Genomic DNA, 13,580 nt, shown 5'->3' with positions numbered 1-13,580 from the left:
CTGGGCAGAAATAAACTTAAATGATAAAGAAGAAATAGAATAGTGAAGAAGAAAAGAAAAGAGTTTAAAAAAGTAGTTTAAAAGTAACTAAAAGCTGCAGAAAACACAAAAATATAGAGGTAGAAAAATAGAGGGATAGATAATAAGTAAAATTAGATCAAAAAAACTTCAAACAAGCAAAGGATGGCAGAGATTGAGAGAGGATAGAGAAAGCATGCCCAGAACCATAGCAATGAATGAGAAACAAGATGGCCGCGCCCGTTCACGACCGCGTGGGTAAGTTCGCGCGAGATTTTCCTTGCGAGTACGCGCGAAATTGTACTAGCGAGCAGCACACTTTGCGAGATTACACATAGCGGGCGGAAACGGAATTACGTCACGCCAACAAGATGGCCGCGCCCGTGTACGACCGATAGGGTAACTTGGCAAACGTATAGCTAGAAGCGCCTCGCGAACACACGCAAGATCACGCGAACATACACGTCGCAACAAAAACAATTTTGTATTCGCACGTATTCGCGGCTTCCGAAATCGATCTCGCACGGATTCGCGCCCCAAAAAACGCGCGAAATTGCAGAAAAAACGATTTTAGCTAAACTGAAAGCAATGAGCAGGTGCAAAAGTTCAAACTTAACATTAGTAACATTCAAGGTAGTGCTTCCTGATGGGCCCCTCCAGAGTTTGCAACTATTCTATGACCCTGCTATGACCCAAACAGCAGGCTCATAGAATAGCACCATAAAGGTCCTGTGAAAAAAAAAATTCACTGCAACAAAAAGCAAATTACAGATAAGGAAGGAAGCAGGTGCCAGCCAGACTGGAACTTTCAAAATTACTGACACATTAATGAAACACAAATTAATTGATGGCAGTTGAAGAAGGGCAGGTGTGCTTGCTTTTTTCAACCACCATAATCTACAGTGATAAATAAACCTAATAGGTGCCAGTGAGGATGTACCAGAGGGTGGCATGGGTGTCCTAGAGGGTGGCAGTGGTGAAACAGAGGGTGCTGTGAACCTGTGATGATAAACCAGACGTAGAAACAACATAGTCGCGGCCGTTGCGAGCCGAAAAGTAAGTTCGCAATTGCGAACTTGTCCCAAAATCGGCGCGAACACGCGCCAACACAAAAAACGGAAAAATCCGCAAATCCGCTAGAGTTCGCGGATCTTCGCGGATTGCGAATCCGTAAATCCGCAAGTTCGCGTACGTGAGATCCGCTAGATCCGCCCATGCTTAGTCGACACCAACCCTGTGTGCCGTTGGCCATCGTTGCATCAGACGCCCAGGCACTATATATGACAGGCAGTGCAGTGCAGCGTGGCCAGCCAGCACCTCTACTCCAGTCAGGTATATGCTTCGTTCAGGCAGCACCAATGGAAATCCTCCATACGCCGAAGAGATCACTACCTGAGGGCAAGGAAAGACAGCACCACCCTGACACCTCCTCTCTTCTAACAGTGGTGACCAGATTCCCCGTTTCCCAGTGCCTCAGCGAGTAACTGCAGATCAAGCTGCACACCCAAGAGCCTTGGCCCAAACCGACCCCTGTGCCTTTGGCACCTGCTGCCACCAACAGCCGATATCAGTGACTTGAGACAGTTAGTGGAGTCCCTCACCAGTCTTGTACTGTGTCCTCAGCAATGTAGGTCTGTTGCACTGCAGGGAATGCTCATGGCACAGTGTGCACCACCCATAGGTGCTAGGCCTGGACCCAACACCAACATGACCCCCGGGCCTTACCCCACCCTGTCCCGCCTTCTCCTCACCTGTACATCGACACCAGGGCTCAATACACTGTGCTCTCTCCGAATCTGTGACTCAGCCGGCACGGTCCTCAGTAAGGCTGGATTTCACAAGCCTGGGTATAGCAGTTCCCAACGATTCTGCTGGGGAACCTCCTGAAACAGGTGATACAACAAGTCCCTCCTAGGCCCAAATTCATGGCACTCCCACCACACAAGTTCGCCACAGCTTAGGGGCCTCACCCTTCACAGCATCTGGTCAGCGCCACCTCCTGTGCCCTGTGATACAGAGAGGCACTCCCACCATCATCAATCTCCTCTGTGCACCCCGGTGTAGTGGTGGTGCAGGGTATACAAAGCAGACTTCTCCATGTTGGTGCACAGGAGCGTCTCCACTGATCACAGCTCCAAGGGGCACCAGGCAGTCTTCTCACACAGGTCAGCAATGTCAGCAACTATCGGACTTCGCCACCAAGGACAATCGCCGATGCCTCAATCTCTACAGTCACGACCCACAGGCTTGGAGCTGATGCAGCCTGCCTCCACCATCTCAGGCACAGGCCTAGTAAAGACTCCAGCCACTGGGGACTGTCTGCACTTACAGGCTTCGACCTCCAGGGTGTCGCAAAGATGTGAAATAAAAAGTGCTGCATAGCTGTTTTCCCCCGCGATACGCCACTTTTCATAAATGAGGCCTTCATTCTGCATTTCCTCTTCCCCTGGGACTCTGGTGGGTCATCCTGACTGTTTGGGGGGGTGGTGAGTGGTTGACTTGTACTGAACTTGGTTCTGGCTGCTCTATTCTGCATCATGTTGTAGACTTAGCCACAATTCTTTGTGAAAATGCAGCTAAGCAACGGAAATGTGGCTCAGTGGCAACTCTTGAAAATATGCCCCTAACTTCTAAATTGTTGCTAATTGATTTTTATTACAGAACACATCTCCGGGAAAACCTTTCCAGGCAGAAAATTTATAGCAATCTTCCATCAATGATCAAGGTCAGCCTATTAATTGGGATGAAGAGGATGAGGAGTGCCTGATAGCGAGTGCAGATCTATGCAAGGGTAAAGAGGATGATGAGTGCCTGATAGTGAGTGTAGATGTATGCGAGGCTAAAGAGGACGAAGAGCGACTGATAGCGAGTGCAGATGTATACAAGGGTAAAGAGGATGAAGAGCAACTGATAGAGAGTGCAGATGTATGTGAGGGTAAAGAGGACGAAGAACGACTTATAGCGAGTGCAGATGTATGTGAGGGTAAAGAGGACGAAGAGTGCCTGATAGCGAGTGCAGATCTATGCGAGGGTAAAGAGGATGAAGAGTGCCTGAAAGAGAGTGCAGATGTATGTGAGGGTAAAGAGGACGAAGAACGACTTATAGCGAGTGCAGATGTATGTGAGGGTAAAGAGGATGAAGAGCGACTGATAGCGAGTGCAGATGTATGCGAGGGTAAAGAGGACGAAGAGCGACTGATAGAGAGTGCAGATGTATGTGAGGGTGAAGAGGACGAAGAGCGAATGATAGAGAGTGCAGATGTATGCAAGGGTAAAGAGGACGAAGAGCGACTGATAGAGAGTGCAGATGTATGTGAGGGTAAAGAGGACGAAGAGCGACTGATAGAGAGTGCAGATGTATGTGAGGGTAAAGAGGATGAGGAGTGCCTGATAGAGAGTGCAGATGTATGGGAGGGTAAAGAGGACGAAGAACGACTGATAGCGAGTGCAGATGTATGGGAGGGTAAAGAGGACGAAGAACGACTGATAGAGAGTGCAGATGTATGTGAGGGTAAAGAGGATGAGGAGTTCCTGATAGAGAGTGCAGATGTATGGGAGGGTAAAGAGGACGAAGAACAACTGATACGAGTGCAGATGTATGTGAGGGTAAAGAGGATGAGGAGTGCCTGATAGAGAGTGCAGATGTATGCGAGGGTAAAGAGGATGAGGAGTGCCTGATAGTGAGTGCAGATGTATGCGAGGGTAAAGAGGATGAGGAGTGCCTGATAGTGAGTGCAGATGTATGCGAGGGTAAAGAGGACAAAGAACGACTGATAGCGAGTGCATATGTATGCGAGGGTAAAGAGGATGAAGAGTGCCTGATAGAGAGTGCAGATGTATGTGAGGGTAAAGAGGATGAAGAGCGACTGATAGTGAGTGCAGATGTATGCGAGGGCAAAGAGGACGAAGAGTGACTGATAGAGAGTGCAGATGTATGTGAGGGTAAAGAGGACGAAGAGAGAATGATAGAGAGTGCAGATGTATGCAAGGGTAAAGAGGATGAAGAGCGACTGATAGAGAGTGCAGATGTATGTGAGGGTAAAGAGGACGAAGAGCGACTGATAGAGAGTGCAAATGTATGTGAGGGTAAAGAGGATGAGGAGTGCCTGATAGAGAGTGCAGATGTATGGGAGGGTAAAGAGGACGAAGAACGACTGATAGCGAGTGCAGATGTATGTGAGGGTAAAGAGGACGAAGAACGACTGATAGAGAGTGCAGATGTATGTGAGGGTAAAGAGGATGAGGAGTGCCTGATAGAGAGTGCAGATGTATGGGAGGGTAAAGAGGACGAAGAACGACTGATACGAGTGCAGATGCATGTCCCCTTAGTTTGAGGGCCCCTCAGTTGTGGAACACCTTGCCTCTGGCCTTGCGGCGCACATCTAATCTGCTCCTGTTTAGGAAGAGCCTCAAGACCTGGCTTTTTAACCTTTAGGATGTCTTTTTTTTCCCTTGTTGGTGTCTGTTTTACGGTGTTATGTTCTTCTCCACTGAGCTGCCTAAATAAAGCGCCGGGACACTCTTATTGAGTAGCCGTGCGCTATAGAAATAAAATTTAACATAACATAACATATGTGAGGGTAAAGAGGATGAGGAGTGCCTGATAGAGAGTGCAGATGTATGGGAGGGTAAAGAGGACGAAGAACGACTGATAGCGAGTGCAGATGTATGCAAGGGTAAAGAGGATGAAGAGCGACTGATAGCGAGTGCAGATGTATGCGAGGGTAAAGAGGACGAAGAGCAACTGATAGAGAGTGCAAATGTATGCAAGGGTAAAGAAGATGAGGAGTGCCTGATAGGGAGTGCAGATGTATGTGAGGGTAAAGAGGATGAAGAGTGCCTGATAGCGAGTGCAGATGTATGTGAGGGTAAAGAGGATGAAGAGTGCCTGATAGAGAGTGCAGATGTATGTGAGGGTAAAGAGGACGAAGAGCGACTGATAGTGAGTGCAGATGTATGCTAGGGTAAAGAGGATGAACAGTGCCTGATAGCGAGTGCAGATGTATGTGAGGGTAAAGAGGATAAAGAGTGCCTGATAGCGAGTGCAGATGTATGTGAGGGTAAAGAGGATGAAGAGTGCCTGATAGCGAGTGCAGATGTATGTGAGGGTAAAGAGGATGAGGAGTGACTGATAGAGAGTGCAGATGTATGGGAGGGTATAGAGGACGAAGAACGACTGATAGCGAGTGCAGATGTATGTGAGGGTAAAGAGGATGAAGAGTGCCTTGTAGCAAGTGCAGATGTATGCGAGGGTAAAGAGGACGAAGAGCGACTGATAGCGAGTGCAGATGTATGCGAGGGTAAAGAGGATGAAGAGCGACTGATAGAGAGTGCAGATGTATGCGAGGGTAAAGAGGACGAAGAGCGACTGATAGAGACTGCAGATGTATGCGAGGGTAAAGAGGATGATGAGCGACTGATAGCGACTGCAGATGTATGCGAGGGTAAAGAGGACGAAGAGCGACTGATAGCGAGTGCAGATGTATGGGAGGGTGAAGAGGACGAAGAGCGACTGATAGAGAGTGCAGATGTATGCGAGGGTAAAGAGGATGACGAGTGCCTGATAGCGAGTGCAGATGTATGCGAGGGTAAAGAAGATGAAGAGCGACTGATAGCGAGTGCAGATGTATGCAAGGGTAAAGAGGATGATGAGTGCCTGATAGCGAGTGCAGATGTATGCGAGGGTAAAGAGGATGAAGAGTGCCTGATAGCGAGTGCAGATGTATGCGAGGGTAAAGAGGATGAGGAGTGCCTGATAGCGAGTGCAGATCTATGCGAGGGTAAAGAGGATGAAGAGTGCCTGATAGCGAGTGCAGATGTATGTGAGGGTAAAGAGGACGAAGAGCGACTGATAGCGAGTGCAGATGTATGCGAGGGTAAAGAGGATGAAGAGCAACTGATAGAGAGTGCAGATGTATGCGAGGGTAAAGAGGACGAAGAGCGACTGATAGAGAGTGCAGATGTAGGCTAGGGTAAAGAGGATGAAGAGTGCCTGATAGTGAGTGCAGATGTATGTGAGGGTAAAGAGGATGAAGAGCGACTGATAGTGAGTGCAGATGTATGCAAGGGTTAAGAGGATGAAGAGCGACTGATAGCGAGTGCAAATGTATGCAAGGGTAAAGAGGATGAGGAGTGCCTGATAGGGAGTGCAGATGTATGTGAGGGTAAAGAGGATGAAGAGTGCCTGATAGCGAGTGCAGATGTATGTGAGGGTAAAGAGGATGAAGAGTGCCTAGTAGCAAGTGCAGATGTATGCTAGGGTAAATTGGATGAAGAGCGACTGATAGCGAGTGCAAATGTATGTGAGGGTAAAGAGGACGAAGAGCGACTGATAGAGAGTGCACATGTATGTGAGGGTAAAGAGGATGAAGAGTGCCTGATAGCGAGTGCAAATGTATGCAAGGGTAAAGAGGATGAGGAGTGCCTGATAGGGAGTGCAGATGTATGGGAGGGTAAAGAGGACGAAGAACGACTGATAGCGAGTGCAGATGTATGTGAGGGTAAAGAGGATAAAGAGTGCCTGATAGCGAGTGCAGATGTATGTGAGGGTAAAGAGGATGAGGAGTGCCTGATAGAGAGTGCAGATGTATGCAAGGGTAAAGAGGATGAGGAGTGCCTGATAGTGAGTGCAGATGTATGCGAGGGTAAAGAGGATGAGGAATGCCTGATAGTGAGTGCAGATGTATGTGAGGGTAAAGAGGATGAAGAGTGCCTGACAGCGAGTGCAGATGTATGCGAGGGTAAAGAGGACGAAGAGCGACTGATGGAGAGTGCAGATGTATGCTAGGGTAAAGAGGATGAAGAGTGCCTGGTAGCGAGTGCAGATGTATGTGAGGGTAAAGAGGATGCAGAGTGCCTGGTAGCGAGTGCAGATGTATGCGAGGGTAAAGAGGATGAAGAGCAACTGATAGAGAGTGCAGATGTATGTGAGGGTAAAGAGGACGAAGAGCGACTGATGGAGAGTGCAGATGTATGCTAGGGTAAAGAGGATGAAGAGTGCCTGATAGCAAGTGCAGATGTATGTGAGGGTAAAGATAACGAAGAGCGACTGATAGAGAGTGCAGATGTATGCTAGGGTAAAGAGGATGAAGAGTGCCTGGTAGCGAGTGCAGATGTATGTGAGGGTAAAGAGGATGCAGAGTGCCTGGTAGCGAGTGCAGATGTATGCGAGGGTAAAGAGGATGAAGAGCGCCTGATAGCGAGTGCAGATGTATGTGAGGGTAAAGAGGACGAAGAGCGCCTGATAGCGAGTACAGATGTTTGCGAGGGTAATACATTCACTGAGGAAGAGTGGAATTACAGCATAGCAGAAGATGAGGTTCTGGTATTTGTAAGGAAATGGGTGACACAAGGACGGCCTAAAGGGAAGTCTGTTGCTGTTGGATTACGGACGTAGGTCAAGGTGGCTGATGAATTGTCGGTTGAAAAGAATGGAATGCTGATTGGACTTGATAAGTTAATTCCCTTCTAGTGGGTTAAGACACAAGATTATTTTGATCAACTTGAGGGTTATTGGTGGCCTGGTGTGGACTCTGAGATTGATGCCAATGTTAAAACATGTGTCATTTGTGCTAATAGAGACAAAAGCATGAAGACTGAGACCTTGACACTACAGCCCAGTGTGTTACCTTTTGGGGCGGGGTCAAAATTGGCTATTGATGACATGGGTACTTTCAACATTTTACTACAAATATCCATGTGGGCTTGAGTTATAGCGGATCACCGCAGCCAGGGGTGGGAGGTAGATTTCATGTAGGAACCTACAACGTATGCTGTCATTACATGTTTAAAGAATTTGTTTATGAGGGAAGGTTTTCCTAAAGAAATTGTCTCTGACAATGGAGTGTAATTTGCGTCTAATGAGACGGTCATTTTTTGTAATAATGCTATTCAGCATAAACATACAGCCAATAAGCAGATAACTCAAGACATCCTGTGTGAGGTGTATTGGGTCCGCTCACACTACGACTCCTATCCCCAAATTTAGATTTGGAATTCCCACTAGATAACTCTGAGCTTTATTGATGGTGAGGAAGGAGGAGCAGAGTTTTTAAGCTGAACATTGAATTGTATTCATTTGTATTTGGGTTATTTCATCTGCGCTATTAATAGTCCTTCTATTGTCTCGCCACAATCCTCACTGATGCATTCATTTACTTGTTGTAATGCTTCATGTCCATAATACCTTTTTTTTTTGCCTATTTACTGATTGTTTATCAAGCTGTAATAAATACACTTACCCCTAGTTACCAAACCCTTGTCTTTATTGAGGAGCCAAATGGGCTACACAAATGTTTAAATGTGAATTCTTACTAACCCCCTTGACTCTAGACAACCACTCAAAGGTCCATAGGATGAAGGCCGACCTACGCTTCCAAATGCGCCCCTGCAATATGGCCCTGTGGAAGAAACAGGATCTACAAGACGAGCAGCAGAACTTGGGAACCAGCTGAATCCAGCCAAAGGTTACAAGATAATGTTTTGTCTATATGACACCTTGCCAGCCTCTTTTCAGGTTTTGCATCTTGACCATCATTTCATATGCAAATTTCAAATCTCTGATGTCTGCGGCAGGTGAGGTTCACTCCTCCTCATATCCAAAACCTTGTAGTGTCTTACAACAAAAACACAATGAAAGAGTTGAAGTGAAGCCTCCTCCTACCTGCGGGTACTTGTAGAGCGCCAGGAGTTGGGCCATGGAGTGGGTTGTTGATGAGTACGTGTCTCCGATGAAACCCACCAGGGTGTCCCCACTCTGGCACCTGTAGTTTGGAACTGGCTCACTTTGCTGGGAAATGATGCTCAGGGTGCTCTGAAGAGCTTTTATCTCACTAGCACAAGAGTCAAATAAATGGTACCCCAGCGTGAGGTTTGGTAAGAGAGTAGGGTTTCTGTTAATCTCCTCCACGGCGTAGATGAAGACCAGGCCATTCACAACGGACTGCAAGGTAGCCCTAAAGAGTGGACAACAGAGAATATAATTATTGATTTTTCACAACAAATCTTAATAAAATGACCACCTTAGAAAATAAGGATAGGAACAATAAATAAGGCTCTACATAGAAGAGGTGTATGCTTGCATGTCATAAAAAGTCTACTTTCAAGACTAGTGAAGCTTTCCTTTTCGTTTTCTGTCTAGTTCTGGGATAGGATGAGCAAAATGTCTTTCTAGATGTGGACAATCTAGAAACTATGCCTACTCTAGCACAACTTCAGATGACAGGAAAAGTCATGGAAGGAATCTCTCCGCAAGCCATGGACTGCTGCAATAGTAGGAAATAGTCACAACTAATCTATCCAATCACAGGCAGCCCATGGGCAAGGACCAGCAGCAAATCAGAATGGTCTTAACAAAGAAGCAACCATGACTGAATCAGCAATGCAAACTCTCTGAAACAATCAGAGCTCATCTTTACTTTCCAACTCCTCCAAAAGGCTTTTTGACAACCAATCTAAATAGCTGTTGGCAGTCGTTACACTCCCTTGCACCATTATTTTCCCCTTCCCAGGAAGGAAATGAACCACTTGTATTTATCCGCCCGAGGATTGAACTCTGTGGTGTCAGCTGGTTAGCTCTCAACTACACTATAGATGTATGCATGCTGCCTATACGCTAAATACTTTGGCCTATATTTATAATTTGTTCACACAGCATAACGCAGCAAGACACCTTGCAGTGCTGCATGTAAGAGAAGGGGCAGGAAAGCACAGTATTTAAAATTATACTGGACATTCCTGCCCTTTCCTGGTGCTGGCAACCTTTGAATGCCGAGCACCAACGCAGGCACCCGTGTGCCATGGTGTAAGGGTGCCTGCGTTGTAGGCAGGATTGTGTTTGAGTATGAAGGGACAGATGCCTGCACAAACAGTCCTGAGAATTGTTTTCCTCTTTCTATTTGTGCTGCAGACATAGGAAGGAGAAAATAAATAAGAGAAATAATAAGATATTTCTCCTCATTATTATGAGTCCTGTAATGAGTGCAGCTACCCAGAAGAGTTTCCCAGTGCAGAGCAAATGCAAGTAGGGTGTCCATGAAAAGGTAATACAAATTGCCAGGCCTTTGCGAAAGGTCATCAATAAATTACAATTTCTTAAGCTTCCAGAAGAGGTTACCACATTTCAAACCAAGATACTTGAAAGAGAAGCCTTGTATGCTAGTTAAACGGAACCTCGGTACAGGGAACAAAGCTTGATTTGATGATCTCAAGGGACAGGTCTGCTGGTAAGGGACTGCCTGTTCTTGTATTGTTTGGCCTTGAACATGAAGCACAATGCTTGAAATTCAATACCCTTTTATTTATGTATTTTATTTATTCATTCAAGAGTTTTATATAGCGCTGGCTAGACCCGGAGGTATCAGAGCGCTTTACATGAGGTTCCACAAAAATTACATTACAAGATTACATCAGTTCCAATTTACATCAGATGTTAGACAAACAAATGCCAGAGCATAGAAGACGAGTTGATTGAAGTGTAGAGGGGAAGGGGGTAAGGGTAAAGGGATAGCGGGGAGATACGGTAGAGAGCCGAAAGGAAAGTCTGTCCAAAGTCCGGCTGGGTAGGTGACGGTCGAGGGGAAGTTCCAGAACCCATCTCCTCAATAGCTATCAGGTAGCTCCACCGGGCATTGGCCAAATAGCTCGGTCTCAATGGGAAAAACAATTAAAGAAACACGTAGGGCAAAAAAAATGCAGCATAGAGGGGAGGGGACTTGGAAGGAGAGAAACGGGGGGATGGGCAAGAGACAACAGGGAGAGACAAAATGAAGTCTGTTTAACGGCCGACTGGGTATTTGACGACCTAGGAGGGAGACCTCGGCTCATCTCCCCTATAGCTAAACCAGGTAGCTCCATCGGGCATTCGACAAAATAGTTCAGTCTCAATACATTGAGAGAGGAGAGAAGGAGAGACAAAAATAGAGGGAGGATGCGGGAAGAGACGACAGGAGAGACGAAAGGAAGTCTGGCTGAAGACCGACTGGGTAGGTGACGTCCAAGGAGGGAATCCCCGACCTGTCACCCCTGTAGCTAAACCAGGTAGCTCCATTGGGCATCAGACAAAATAGCTAGATCTCAAATGATGAGGGAAAATTCACAGATAGACAGGGTGGGGACTAAGGGCCAGGACAGGTGAAGGTAAAGGTCAGCAGCAGGAAAGTGAAGAGGAGTAGAGCGAGGAGAAAAACAGGGTGAGAACTAGGGCCAGGACAGGTGAAGGCAGAGGTGAATAGCAGGGGGTATGGTAAAAGGGGTGGGAGGGTGATATGACGGAGACGAAGGGAAAGTCTGCCCAGGTCCGGCTGGGTATGTGAGGGCCAAGGGGGAAGTCCGCAGCCCATCTCCTCTATAGCTATAGCCTAAGTCAATGCAGTTACTGCAACAAGTGAGAAACTGAGGCAGGTTTCAGTAGGCGAAAGACCATAAGGAGATGGGCTGGGCAGGGTCCCTAAGAATTCCAGCCAGTGTCTAGGGCCCCAAAGAGAGGCGTTTTTACACAGAACCATCACTCATTCTTGTCACCATTAAGCTTGAGTGACTACTTATCGATCCATAAGGAAATTCTACTAAAGCCCAGGTTTAGAAAAGATGCTTAATGGTTCTGTGCCAATGACAGAGAGAAGATGGTCTGTGTGTTATCGGCATATAAACATCTTGTTACGCCTCATTTGGGGAGGAGTAGCATTTTGATGCACTCCAAGGTCTACCACGAAATCAGAGATCTTGATTTTTGGAGGTGCCAAGACAATTTGGAACGCCACATGGTGGCCACAATCACTCGGCACTGCCCCTATCCCTAAGCAATGTGTAAGAAACCGGGGCATTCTTATCGATGACACTCTTTCCATGAAGGACCATGTGTGGGCCCTTTGCGTTAAGGGTTTCGGACCCTGAAACTGCTATCCAGGCTCTTCCCCTGGATTCCTTTGGATTGCATAAGAACAGTTACGCAAGCCCTGCTCATAAGTCAGCTTGACTACGGAAACACCTTGTTTGTGGGCGTGAATGAGGACCTTTATACGCGGCTGCAGGTGCTTCAAAATGCCACAGCCAAACTGGTATGTAATAAAAACAGACCAAGCTCTGCATTAATGTGCATGAAAAATCTGCATTGGCTACCCATGCATCAAAGAGCAGTATTTAAACTGCTCAGTCATACACATAGAGCACTGTACTTAAGTGGCCCTAAGGTACTCCAGGAGAAAATTGAGTTGAATGTCCCCACAAGGAGCCTTCGGTCATTACATCAAGCATTGGCCAGAACAAAGCGTATCAAGAAGGTCAGGACTGGAGGGTGCTCCTTCTCATATCTGGCAGATAGAAAATGAAATGAGCTTCCCCTGGACCTACGGCTTACTCCTAGCTACCTGACGTTCCGTAAAAAAACTAAGAACTCATCTATTACCTAAATATTAACACTCACCAGTATCCCCTTATCAGCAGACTTGTCCTGTTTGCTACCAGCGCCTCGATATCCCTCGGGATTAGTGTTGCGCTCTACAAGTAAATAAATAAATAAATGTGCCAAAGTCCATGGGTGGGTGCTTGGAACACCCATGCTCCACCCAAGGAATTCCTCCCTGGGGCAGACTAATACAAGGCCACCTTGTATGGCTTGATAAGTCTCACCTAGGTTTTCCATTGCTCTTACCCCCCCTTGCATGGCACACCCATCAATGAATCAAGTGTTGGTATAGCGCAACTACTCACCCTTAGGGTCTCAAGCAGCTGGGGGGGTCTGGAGTCCAGGATATTCATTATTGTTCAGTCTAAGAGCCAGGTCTTGTGGTCCTTTGTGAACTTGGAGAGTGTTGGTGCCTGCCAGAGGTGGAGTGGGAGGGAGTTCCATGTTTTTGCTGTGAGGAAGGAGAAGGACCATCCTCCTGTTCTGGTTTTTTTAATGCGTGGCACCATAGCTAGGGAGAGCTGGGCTGAGCAGAGGGATCTCTGGGGGGGTGTGGAACGAGAGGCGGTGGTTGAGGTAGGCTGATCCGGTGTTGAGGAGGGCTTTGTGGGAGCAGGAGAATGTCCTTTCCAGTGGTTCAAAAATAGGAGTGTGTTGCTTAGCCTGCATTTGATGAAACAAGATAAGTGGGTTTGGAACATCATTGTTTATTTGTATAATTACTTTTACCTTAATGTGAGTCTCTAATCTTCTGTTTCCTCTTTCTCATCCCTCTTGGACGGCTGGAGGTCTAATCCACTGGCGCCCCAGAACAAGGAAACAAGACACACCTAAGTTGTGATTTTCCTCCCAGATTAAGGTTTAATACATGTGCTCTTCTTCTCTGGGTTTACAATCTTTTGTGATGCTAGTTGTGGTGACAGCCAAATAAAGTAAGAAAGTGAACAGAAATGTGAAAAGAAGAATTCCTCTTCTTTTAGCTATCAACCGGTCTTTGGTTAAAGATTAATTAATTTTAATTAATTAATTAACCGCATGCGTGCGGGCGGAATTCCGCTCGTACGCTGAGATTTTTTAAAGCGCACTTTACGTGACGAGCTGGGCTCGTCATCAGCGTGCGAGGAGGCTACGCCATGACGAGCCCAGCTCGTCATCAGCG

The sequence above is a fragment of the Lissotriton helveticus genome, chromosome 3_1 (genome assembly GCF_964261635.1).
Source record: "Lissotriton helveticus chromosome 3_1, aLisHel1.1, whole genome shotgun sequence".
NCBI lineage: Eukaryota > Metazoa > Chordata > Amphibia > Caudata > Salamandridae > Lissotriton > Lissotriton helveticus.
The sequence above is the reverse complement of the archived record's forward strand: the minus strand, read 5'-3'. Positions refer to the sequence as shown.